A 13,717-nucleotide genomic window follows, 5' to 3' on the forward strand; every position below is an offset into this window, starting at 1 on the left:
AAAGAGAAATCAGAAACCTCACTAACCATCATGTTTCACGATAAACAGTACAAAGAAGCAAAAGGCTCCCATTATGGTGAATTAATTTTCATATACATTCAAAATGGCAATGGACTATACAATTACTCATTTTTTAATAAAATTTTATCCATTTAACTCATCTAAAATAGTCATTGTATCTGTATGATACCAAGAATATTCTACAGTCATAGAACATCTTTTCAGCATTCTTATGCCTTATTTATTGTTCATGAACCAGCTATGGTTAACTGAAAAAAACGAAAAGTCCACAAAAACTTACAAAAGCTTTCCAAGTAATAATGGATTACATTTTTTTGGCTTCCTCTGTTGCATTTTAAATATATAAAATGAAAATGAAGCTTTAGAAAAGTTTCAAAATAATCTGACTTAAAATAATAAAGTTTGTTTATTATTATGGGCTTCCCTGATGGCTCAGATGGTAAATAATCTGCCTGCAATGTGGGAGACCCAAGGATGGGGAAGATCCCCTGGGGAAGGATGGGAATGGCTACCCACTCCAGTATCCTTGCTTGGAGAATTCCATGAACAGAAGCCCCTGTCTACAGGGATGCTCAATAATACAAAGCTTTTTAAAACTGCCATTTAAACACTTCAAAGTACTGCTTTAAGTCAAAAGGTGCACATTTTGGATTTTACAGCACTTGGCATGCTCAATCACTAAGTCAAGTCTGACTTTTTGCGACCCCATGCACTGTAGCCCTCCAGACTCCTCTGTCCATGGGATTTCCCAGGCAAGAATACTGGAGTGATTGCCATTTCCTCCTCCAGAGGATCTTCCAGACCCAAAGACTGAACCCGTGTCTACTGCATTGACAGGCGGGTTCTTTACCACTGAGCCACCTGGGAAGCCCTTTAAAACACTGCTCTTCTCCTAAATTATATATGGATTTCTCCAGACCATAGATTGTTAAAATTTTTTTACATATTAAAAATTATTTAGGATGCCAAGGAGTTATTAACTTTTTATTGAAGTATATTTGATGTATAATGTTATATAAATAACAGGTATAGAATACAGTGATTCACAATTTTTTAAGGTTATAATCCATTTATAGTTACTATAAAATACTTGCTATATTCCCTATATTGTACAATATACCCTTGTAGCTTATTCTCTACATCATAGTTTGTAGTACTTAATCCTTTACCCTTTTATTGCCCATGCTTTATTCTATGTATCAGTGAGTCTGTTGCTTTTTTACTGTATTTACTAGTTTGTTGTATTTTTTAAATTCCACATATAAATGATATCATACAGTATTTGTCTGACTTATTTCACTTAGCATAATACTCTCTAGGTCTACCCACCTTGTTGGAAATGGCAGAATTTCCTTCTTTTTTTAATACTGGAACACTGAGACAAATAATGTGTGATATCATTTATATGTAGAATCTAAAAAATACAGCAAACTAGTAAATATAGCGAAAAAAAAAAACAGCCTCACCGATACAGAGAACAAAGCAGTGGTAACCAGTTTGGAGAAGGAAGGGGAGAGGGGCTGCTATGAACACTGGGATGAATGTATCATTTTGAATTAGTGTTTTGGTATGTATACCCAGGAGTGGAATTACAGGCTCATATGGTGGTTCTATTTTTAGAGAAATCTCCATGGTGTTTTCCGGTGGTTGCATCAATTTACATTCCTACTAACAGTATACAAGGATTCCCTTTTCTTCACATCCTCACCAGCATGTGTTACTTGCGGTCTTTCTAATGACAGCCATTCTGCCAGGTGTTAGGTGACAGCACATTGTGGTTCTGACATATTTTCCTGATGATTAATGATGTTGAACATTTTTTAATGTGCCTAATAGTCATCTGCATGTCTTTGGAAAATATCTGTTCAGGTCTTCTGTCCATTTTTTAATCAGGTTGTTTGTTTTTTCTGATTTTCAGCTGTATGAGCTAGTTATATATTTAGGAATATTAACCCCTTATTGGTCATATTGTTAGTAAATATTTTCTCCCATTCAGTAGGCTTTTCATTTTGCTGATGCTTTCCTTTGATGCACAAATGCTTTTAAGTTTAACTAGGTCCCATTTGTTTATTTTTGCTTTATTTCCTTTGCTTTAGGAGACTGATCCAAAAAACTATTGCTACAATTTATATGAAAAGGTGTTCTGTCTATATTTTCCTCTAGGAATTTTATCATTTCTGGTCCTACATTTAGGTCTCTAATCCATTTGGAGTCTAGCTTTGCATATGGTATTAGAAAATGTTCTAACTTCATTCTTTTCCGTGGAGCTATCCAGTTTTCCCAGCACTACTTATTGAAGACACCATCTTTTCTCCATTGTATGGTCTTTCTTCCCTTGTTGTATATTAATTGGCCATAAGTGTGTCAGTTTATTTCTGGGCTTTCTATTCTCTTTCATTTATCTATGGTGCTGCCTGTGCCAGCACCATGCTGTTTTGATGACCGCAGCTTTGTAGTATAGTCTGAAGTAAAGGGGTGTCATTCCTTCAGCTCTGGTCTTTCTCAGGATAGTTTTGGCTTTTCAGGGTCTTTTGTGCTTCCATACAAATTATTAACTTATTTGTTTTAGTTCTGTGAAAAATGCCATTGGTATTTTGACAAAGATTGCGTCTGTAGATTGCCTTGGGTAGTATGGTCATTTTAACAATAGTAATTCTTTCAATCCAAGAATATTGTATATCTTCACCTGCTTGTAAAATCTCAATTTCCTTCATCAATGTCTCATAGTTTTCCAAGTACAGGTCTTTTAACTCCTCAGGTTGGTTTATTCCTACGTATTTTATTCTCTTTGATGCAACAGTAAATGGGATTATCATCATAACTTTTTTTTCTGATAGTTTATTGTTAGTACAGAAACGCAACAAATTTCTGTATAATAATTTTGTATTCTGCAACTTTACCAAATTCATTGATAAGGTGTGATAGTTTCTGGTGGTGTGTTTAGGATTTTCTGTGTATAGTATCACGTACAAAAGAGCTCTTTTTAAAATTATTTATATTGATATTTAACATACTAAAAATTAAAAATGAGACTTTTAAAGACTGACTTTAGTAATTCATTTAAAACTAATATAAAACTATTAACATAATTATATTTTTAATGAAAAATACTTCAAAACTGAGAAAACTTACTGAAGAGCAACATTGCTCTACATTTTCACAAGTCTCTATAATGTCTGCCCTATAGAAGAAAACTGGATCCTCCTATCTGCTTCTGTACTCAATCTTTTATATTTGTTGTTTTGATTGAGTAGATGAAAAAAACTCAGCCTCACACATATACACAGTTGAGAAACAGGAGAGTATTTTAACTGCATTTTCAGATAATCAATTCAGTTCAGTTGCTCAGTTGTGTCTGACTCTTTGCGAACCCATGAATAGCAGCACGCCAGGCCTCCCTGTCCATCACCAACTTCCAGAGTTCACCCAAATTCATGTGCATCGAGTTGGTAATGCCATCCAGCCATCTCATCCTCTGTCGTCCCCTTCTCCTCCTGCTTCCAATGAGTCAACTCTTCGCATGAGGTGGCCAAAGTATTAGAGTTTCAGCTTCAGCATCAGTCCTTCCAATGAACACCTTTAGGATGGACTGGTTGGATCTCCTTGCAGCCCAAGGGACTCTCAAGAGTATTCTCCAACACCACAGTTCAAAAGCATCAATTTTTCAGCACAGTCCAACTCTCACATCCATACATGACCACTGGAAAAATCATAGCCTTGACTAGACGGACCTTTGTTGGCAAAGTAATGTCTCTGCTTTTGAATATGCTATCTAGGTTGGTCATAACTTTTCTTCCAAGGAGTAAGCATCTTTTAATTTCATGGCTGCAATCACCATCTGCAGTGATTTTGGAGCCCCCCAAAATAAAGTCTGACACTGTTTCCACTGTTTTCCCAGCCATTTCCCATGAAGTGATGGGACCAGATGCCATGATCTTCGTTTTCTGAATGCTGAGCTTTAAGCCAAATTTTTCACTCTCCTCTTTCACTTTCATCAAGAGCCTTTTTAGTTCCTCTTCACTTTCTGTCATAAGGGTGGTGTCATCTGCATATCTGACGTTATTGATACTTCTCCCGGCAATCTTGATTCCAGCTTGTGCTTCTTCCAGCCCAGCATTTCTCATGATGTACTCTGCACAGAAGTTAAATAAGCAGGGTGACAATATACAGCTTTGACATACTCCTTTTCCTATTTGGACCCAGTCTGTTGTTCCATGTCCAGTTCTAACTGTTGCTTCCTGAACTGCATTTAGGCTTCAGATAATGGTGGGCATTATTTGATACCATACCAAAACTTAATGAGCAGTATTTTTTAAATATTAGTTGCCATGTGAAATCTGAAACAATACAAATGAGCACTGCCAAGTTATATGAAAATCCATTGCTCTTTTGCACTCTAAAGCTTTTATACATGCAATAGATTTATCATTGATGAATGGATCATTTAAAAAATTAGGTCATGGAGACATGCATATCTTCCAAATATCAACACATTTCATTGTACTATTTCAAGATATCATATTTCTTAATATCATCACTAATCTTTTTTAAAGACTAGGTATTAGGACACTATCAAGCTGAAAGTGATACAAGTTTTCCAAAGTTCCAATTTTCTCTTAAAAATTCTTAATTTTATCACTAGGAACAGATACTGTCAATTTTTTTCTTCAGTGAGAAATTAACCTCATTCATTTGTGAGAAAATATCTACCAAATATGAAAAGCCAGTTTATCTCTCAGTTCTTAAAAAAAAAAAAAAGTTGTTCCAAGGAAAAAAAGTATCTCAGTCAGCTCACAACTCAAGAGTGCACAACTGCTTTACTTAGAGATAACTATCAGAGTTTACAATACAATGCAAGTGTTTTATGTGTACTTCCCATTTTATCACCGTGTACTTTCAAAATGTGTATGAAAAGGTTGAAAGTTTTAAAAACATGGTCTTTTTTTTTCTGATGTGGAACATGCTAAAAATCTACACTGAATTTGTTACAACACTGCTTCTGTTTTGTGTTTTGTTTTCTTCTTTTTTATTTCTATTTTTTTGACCCTGAGCCATGGGAGATCTTAGCTCCCAGATCAGGGACTGAACCCATACTTGATACATTGGAAGGCAAAGTTTTAACTACTGGACTGCCAGGGAAGCCCACATCATGGACATTCTTAAATGAAATTGGCATTTTTTTCAACCTCAAGGATATGATAATAAAGAATATAATAACTACTAATATTGCAGTTTGCTGCTACTACTGATTAGCACACACTGAAGCACCAGCAGTCTTCAACTCCAATTACTTTTAGAACACTGTGAATGCAAATGTCAACACGGTGAAAAAGAGAAAAAAAAAATGTCTCGATACTATGCAAATAGTTTTGACATCACAGACACCCTAATAGGTTACCAAAGACCCCTGAGATTGCTGCTCTAGTATTTGAATTTCAGGCATTTTCGTACTTCAAAGTAACGTATAAATTTTAATAGAATTTTGTACATTGTCAGCTTATGATCTCGGTTCGTTTCCAAGGCAAACCACTCAGTATCACAGGAATCCAAGTCTAAACCCCAACCACTAATGCTAAAGAAGCTGAAGCTGAACAGTTCTATTAAGACCTACAAGACCTTCTGGAACCAACACCAGAAAAAGGTCCTTTTCTTCACAGGGGTGTCAGTCACTTCGTTGTGTCTGACTCTTTGTGACCCCATGGACTGTAGCCCGCCAGGCTTCTCAGTCCATGGGATTTTCCAGGCAAGAATACTGGAGTGGGTTGCCATTCCCTTCTCCAGGGGATCTTCCTGACCCAGGGATCAAACTCAGGTCTCTTGCATTACAGGCAGATTCTTTACCCTCTGACTCACAAGAGAAGCCTTATCACAGGGGACTGGAATGCAAAAGCAGGAAGTCAAGAGATACCTGGAGTAACTGGCAAATTTAACCTTGGAGTACAAAATGAAGAAGGGCAAAGGCTAACAGTTTTGCCAAGAGAATGCACTGTTCATAGCAAACACACTCTTCCAACAACATGGAAGACTGCTCTACACATGGAGATCACCAAATGGTCAATACTGAAATCAGACTAATTATATTCTTCCCAGCTGAAGATGCAGAAACTCTATACAGTCAGCAAAAACAAGACCAGGAGCTGACTGTGGCTCAGATCATGAACTCAGGCATTTTCTTACTTCAAATAAGGTATAAACTTTTTTTTTTCTTTATTTCTTTTTTTAATTGGAGGCTAACTACTTTACAATATTGTGGTGGTTTTTGCCATACATTCACATGAATCAGCCATGTGTATACATGTGTTCCCCATCCTGACCCTCCCTCCCATCTCCGACCCCATCTCATCCCTCAGGGTCATCCCAGTGCGCCAGCCCTGAGCACCCTGCCTCAAATAAGGTATAAACTTTAATGGACTTACTGCAAAATTCAGACTTAAACAGAAGAAAGAAGGGAACTACTAGGCTGCTCGAGTATGACCTAGTCAAATCCCTCATGATTATCCAGTGGAAGTCACAAATAGATTCAAGGGATTAGATTTGACAGACAGAGTGCCTGAAGAACTATGGACGAAGGTTCGTAGCACTAGGAGGTGGTGATCAAAACCATCCCTAAGAAAAAGAAATGCAAAAAGGCAAAATGGTTGTCTGAGGAGGCCTTACAAATAGCTGAGAAAAGAAGACACATGAAAGGCAATGGAGAAAAGGAAAGATATGCCCATCTGAATGCAGAGCTCCAAAGAACAGCAAGGAGAGATAAGACAGCCTTCCTCAGTGATCAGTGCAAAGAAATAGAAGAAAACAACAGAATGGGAAAGACTAGAGATCGCTTCAAGAAAACCAGAGATACCAAGGGAACATTTCAAGCAAAGATGGGCACAATAAAGGACAGAAATGGTATGGACCTAACAGAAGCAGAAGATACTAAGAAGAGGTGGCAAGAATACACAGAAAAACTGTACAAAAAAGGTCTTGATGACCTGGACAACCACAATGGTGTGGTCACTCACCTACAGTCAGACATCCTGGAGTGTGAAGTCAAGTGGGCCTTAGGAAGCATCACTATGAACAAAGCTAGGGGAGGTGATGGAATTCCAGCTGAGCTATTTCAAATCCTAAAAGATGCTGCTGTTAAAGTGCTGCATTCAATATTTCAGCAAATTTGGAAAACTCAGCAGTGGCCACAGAACTGAAAAAGGTCAGTTTTCATTCCAATCCCAAGGAAGGGCAATGCCAAAGAATGTGCAAACTAATACACAATTACACTCAATTTATATACCAGAAAGTCATGCTCAAAATTCTCCAAGCTAGGCTTCAATAGTACATGAATGGAGAACTTCCAGATGTATAAGCTGGATTTAGAAAAGACAGAGGAACTGGAGATCGAATTGCCAACATCTGTTGGATCATAGAAAAAACTAGAGAAATTTCAGAAAAACATTTACTTCTGCTTCATTAACTACGTGAACGCCTTTGTGTGGATCACAGCAAACTGTGGAAAATTCTTAGAGATGGGAATACTAGATTACCTTACCTGCCTCCTGAGAAACCTGTATGCTGGTCAAGAAGCAACAGTTAGAAATGGACATGGAACAATGGACTGGTTCAAATTTGAAAAAGGAGAACATCAAGGCTGTATACTGTCAAACCTGCTTATTTAACTTATATGCAGAGCACATCATAAGAAATGCCAGACTGCATGAAGCACAAACTGGAATTAAGACTGCCAGGAGAAATATAAACAACCTCAGATATGCAGATGACACCACCCTATGGCAGAATGCTAAGAAGAACTAAAGAGCCTCTTGATGAAAGTGAAGGAGGAGAGTGAAGAAGCTGGCTTAAAATTCAACATTAAAAAAACGAAGACCATGGCATCTGGTCCCATCACTTCATACTTCATAGCAAACAGACGGGGAAAAAAATGGAAAAAGTGACAGACTTTATTTTCCTGGGCTCCAAAATCACTGCGAACGGTGACTGCAGCCATGAAATTAAAAGACCTTTGCTCTGTAGAAGAAAAGCTATAACAAACCTAGACAGCATATTAAAAGCAGAGCTATCGCCTTACCAACAAAGGTCCATATAGTAAAAGCTATGGTTTTTCCAGTAGTCATGTAAGGATGTGAGAGTTGGAACATGAAGGCTGAGTTCCTAAGAATTGATACTTTCAAACTGTGCTCTTGAGAGTCCTTTGGTGTACAAGGAAATCAAACCAGTCAATGCTAAAAGAAATCAACCTTGAATACTGATTGGAAGGACTGATGCTGACACTGAAGCTCCAATACTTTGGTCATCAGATGTGAACAGCAGTCTCATTGGAAAAGACCCTGATGCTAGAAAAGATTGAGGGTAGGAGGAGAAGGAGGCAGCAGAGGATGAGATAGTTAGATGGCATCATCAGCTCAATGGACATGACTCTGAGCAAACTCAGGGAAGACAGGGAAGCCTGGCATGCTGCAGTCCATGGGGTCACAAACAGTCGGACATTACTAACTGACTAAAGAACAACAATTATTAAATAAGTGGTCATTTATTTTCCATGCTAACACAAGAAAAAGTAAACTTAAAAATATATGTTATATAATACAAACATGTTCCAGTGATGCCTCATACAACTTGTGGCTAACCTAATCATCCCAAATAAACTTTATTAAAAATTTCAGCGTATCAATTCACAACCACTGTTACTACTTATTTTCTTAAGAGAGCTCAAATAGCTTAAGAAATTGATTTTTTTTTCCCTAAAGGAAAAGAAAACTATGTCCATATGTATGTCTTCTGTTAACTAAAAACTCATAGGGAATCATATCTCAGATATACTTGTTCAATCTTAGTATGTAGCTATTAGGTTAATTTTTCTGAAATAAAGTATGAATAAGATACAATATCTAAGTTGATATTACTAAAAGTAACAGTTACCACAAAACTGAGGAAAAAAACAAGATACCCTGTTAGTCAAATTATAATAATCCATCAAAACTATTAGTCAACAAGTAATAAAAGTAGTTAAGACTTATTTAGTACTATGTGTATAGACATCTGGACCTGTTTTACTTCTTTCTTTTCCTTGATTCCATCCCCAATGCTCCCTGCATGACATCCCCTTCTCATTAAGTCTCAGCCTAACTGTCACCACCCCAGAGACCATCCGTGCTCATCTAAATCTTCTCTTCCTCAACCCTCCAGGGTCATTTTCCATCACTGCATCCAGCCTTCACAGCTGCTCCCCTACTATATTGTATGGGGCACCTTGTCAATTACAGTCATTGCATTATACCTATTTCTCGGCACAAAAAGGCAGCCAGTCAGTATTTGTTAAATTTACTCAGTGCATAAAGGAACGCATTCCTTACTTGCAGAAAGCTGTCTAGCTGCTGTCCTCTGTAACACCCACTTATGAGCCAAAGTATACCAACGGGGAAGGGAAGGTATTCAATAAATGTTACCTGTTAAATATGCATTCCATATTATCAGAAATATAAATCAGGATGTTATATTTTAATATAGAGAGATATTAATGAAGCCAATTTAAGTACTTAAGGATATAAAATATATAACTAAAAACTACATACATTTTTAAAAAGATTTCTACTCAATTAAAAAAACCATTCAGTCTCTCCATAGAAATAATTACATATGTAATGATGTGAGATTTCTTGAGGAAAAGTTCACTAAATTCTTCATCCAGAGACAGTCAAAGCTGTCAACAGAATTATTACAAATTTAATGTATCTTTTAAGCATTTAAAGGTCCGTCTGGTCAAGGCTATGGTTTTTCCAGTGGTCATGTATGGATGTGAGAGTTGGACTGTGAAGAAAGCTGAGCGCCGAAGAATTGATGCTTTTGAACTGTGGTGTTGGAGAAGACTCTTGAGAGTCCCTTGGACTGCAAGGAGATCCAACCAGTCCATTCTAAAGGAGATCAGTCCTGGGTGTTCATTGGAAGGACTGATGCTAAAGCTGAAACTCCAATACTTTGGCCACGTGATGCGAAGAGCTGACTCACTGGAAAAGACCCTGATGCTGACAGGGATTGGGGGCAGGAGGAGAAGGGGACGACAGAGGATGAGATGGCTGGATGGCATCACCAACTCGATGGACAGGAGTTTGGGTAAACTCCGGGAGTTGGTGATAGACAGGGAGGCCTGGTGTGCTGCGATTCATGGGGTCGCAAAGAGTTGGACACGACTGAGAGACTGAACTGAACTTAAGCATTTTAAATGAATTAAGAGGCTACTACTTAAAAAACTCTTGCCTTGAGTCCGTTTAAAAAGTGTTAGAACGTTGATATCTTGATGGGAATAGTGATTACGTAAGTATGTACATTTGTCACAGTTCAAACTGTACACTTAAAATCTGTGCATTTTAGTTTGCGTGAATTATACCTCATTAAAAGAGCATACTGGAAAATAAAATGAGGCAGTAACCCCTTTTCCACTGGTCTCAAGCTTCCTTACTAGGAATTTCTATTACAGTGACACTTCTGCCTCCTCACTCGGCATCTGCCACCTCCATTATCCAGGAGAGGAATGATTTATTTCACTAATAAGATGAAAGAGAAGAACTAGGTATGCATAGCTCAGCCCCCTTTGGGCTCCTGATCTTTTAGCAGAAGGGGCAAGAATTCTGTTTCTCCCTCTCTTTGGCTGTCCAGCGCACCAGTAACAAGCTTATTAGTAAACATATCTAAGTCAGCCCTGAAGTATTAGCTGTTACTTTGTGACTACGCAAATAAGCCCTGTCCTTCACTCTAGACTTTATCAATTTTAAAGCAGTTATTTTGAATTCCACCAGAGAATTCATCTGCTTATATCGCCAATGATTCTGAACTTGGGCAGGGATGCTATGCTAAGTTGCTTCAGTCATGTCCAACTCTTTGCAACCCCATGGACCATAGCCCGCCAGACTCCTAAGTCCATGGGATACTCTAGGGAAGAATACTGGTGTGGGCTGCCAACAGAGGGTATTATTTTTGGACTCCCTCAAACTATGACAGTACATCTCAGTAGTGAATCCTTACCATCTGAATTTTTTGTGCATACATCCATATTTCTGTATTTTACATTTACTAATGATTTAAGACAGGTTTCCATGGTGGCTCAGTCAGTAAAGAATCTGCCCTCAATGCAGAGGACCCTGTTTTGATCCCTAGGTCAGGAAGATCCCCTGGAGAAGAAAATGGCAACCCACTCCATTATTCTTGCCTGGAGAATCCCACGGACAGAGAAGCCTGGTGGGCTACAGTTCATGGGGTCACAAAGAGTTGGACATGATTTAGTGACTAAACCACCACCAGATTTAAGGCACTGAAAACTGAAAACTTCTAAGCTTCTGGCTGGTGGGGAGGGCATGTTCTAATAGAAAATTTCTAAGCTCCTGGCTGGTGGGGAGGGCAGGGGCAATAAGTAGAGCAGGCTAATTTGCGTGAAAAGTTCTAGTATTAAGCAGTATTAACAACTAAAATGAATTTTTTTTCTTAAAAGAATAATTTCTTATATGACAGCATATGGTCTAGCTTATCTTATGAAAGAAAATATGACATCTTCAAAGAGTTAAAGGAAAACTGACTTTGGTCATTAATTCTGTGTCTCCTACTTCTTAACCACTCAATCACTCTTAAAACCACAATCTAATGAAGTACTCTAAAACTAAAATTAGTCTGGCAAAAGTCTTAAATGATATCTTGACAAATCCAATGGACTTTTCTTGACTCTCTTATTTAATATCCTTGCAACAAGACTCTTTCTCCTCCACTTACTTCAAAACACCAGTGTCTCTGAACATTTGTTCTTGGTCTTCTTCTTCTCTACCTGCCCATTAATGTTAGTGTGACCTTGGTTTTGCCCAGAGTCCTCTTCTCTCTCTGGATAACAGACATGTTCACCAGAGAATTAGAAAGGGATGCTGATCAGTAACAAAAATACCCAAATAATTCAATCAAAAGATGGGCAGGAGACTTAGACATGTCTCCAAAGACATACAGATAGCCAACAGACATAACAGATACATGAAAAGATGCTAAACAATGCTGATTATTAGAGAAGTGCAAATCAAAATACAATGGTTACCACATGATTCAGCAATCCCACTTAGCATATGTATGTTTTTTAATTAGAGCCTTCATTTTTTCCAGATATACGCCTAGGAGTAGGATTCCTGGATCATGTGATAATGACCTATACAGGAACACAATCTAAAAAAGTATGGATACATATTTATATAACTATATATATATACACATATATATAAAAGAATGGGAAAAAATATACATATATACAGTCACTAAGTCACGTTCCACTCTTGCAACCCCATGGACGGTAGCCCCTCAGGCTCCTCGGTCCATGGGATTTCCCAGGCAAGAATACTGGAGTGGGCTGCCATTTCCTCCTCCAGGGGATCTTCCCAACCCAAGGATCGAATCTGCGTCTCTTGCACTGGCAGGTGGATTCTTTACCACTGAGCTATCAGGGAAGCCCACAATGGAATATTAATCAGCCATTAAAAGAATAATGTTCTGCCATTTGCAACAATGGATGGACCTAGAGATTATCATACTAAGTGAAATCAGACAAAGACAAATATTATATGTTATCACTTATACATGGAATCTAGAGGAAGACAAATATTGTATGTCATCACTTATATGGGGAATCTAAAAATTAGTACAAATGAACTTATTTACAGAAGAGAAACAGACTCACAGACATGGAAAACAAACACGGTTACCAAAGTGGCAGGGAGGTATAAACTGGGAGTATGAAATTAACAGACCCCCACTACTACATATAAACAACAAGGATTAACTGCATAGCATAAGAAACTATATTCAATATATTGTAACAAACTATAATGGAAAAAAATAGAAAAAGAATATAGATATATGCATATATGTATAGCTTAATCACTTTTCTGTACACCTGAAACTAACACAATACAGCAAATCAACTATACTTCAAAAAAATTATTAAAAAAATAAATACATAAAATGTTATGCTGGCTCTCTTTCTGTCCTTCCTTCCTTTACCCAGCTCAACAGATAACTTCCTTTATCTATCCAGCTATCTACCTATCAATGTAAAAAACTGCCACTTTTTAGGCCTTGTTATATTTGGATAAAATATGACTGTAACTTTTGTTAACCATGATCAGCAAGCTAGCTCTCATTTCAGGTGTTTCCTCTTAGAAGCCCTTGTTAAGGATATTAAGACATAAAGACATGAACACAGCTATGCTTCCAGCTAGAACTTTTAAAACAACCTTGTCCAGTCTTTTCTAATCATATATACCATTAAGCACCAAAGGCTCTTTATGCTCCAATTTCTCATCTATTAGATAGAAAGTCAATTTACTGCAATGGAAGTGTTTTAGTAAGACCTAATATTTTACAGCTATCAGTTTCTCTTTTCTTAATATCTATTAAAAAAAAAAAAGATGAGAAAGGTAGGGCTATTTTTAAATAACTGGACTACAGAAGTGCTTAAGATAATCACTATCAAAGAATATACTGTGTAAAATAGCTTGTCTCAAAACGAGACAGTGTCATATTAGGATAGGAAGTCCTGAAATTCTTTTTTCTTAAAAGAGAACAACAACCACTGTTTATTTCTAATATAATAATATAAAGTAAAGCACTGTGCAACATTTGCTTTATAGTCAACCTGAAGAGTGGGGTTGATGGTCAGAACAGTTGACGGTAGAGA

At 37.4% G+C, this 13,717-nt stretch overlaps 1 protein-coding gene across 5 annotated transcripts in view; it reads right to left on the reverse strand.

Annotated features, from left to right (window-relative positions):
* Nucleotides 1-13,717, reverse strand: part of RAP1GDS1 (Rap1 GTPase-GDP dissociation stimulator 1) — a 149,977-nt gene that overhangs the window by 102,472 nt on the left and 33,788 nt on the right. The gene's annotated exons all lie outside the window — the stretch shown is intronic.

The sequence above is a fragment of the Bos mutus genome, chromosome 6, assembly GCF_027580195.1.
Source record: "Bos mutus isolate GX-2022 chromosome 6, NWIPB_WYAK_1.1, whole genome shotgun sequence".
Taxonomy (NCBI): domain Eukaryota; kingdom Metazoa; phylum Chordata; class Mammalia; order Artiodactyla; family Bovidae; genus Bos; species Bos mutus.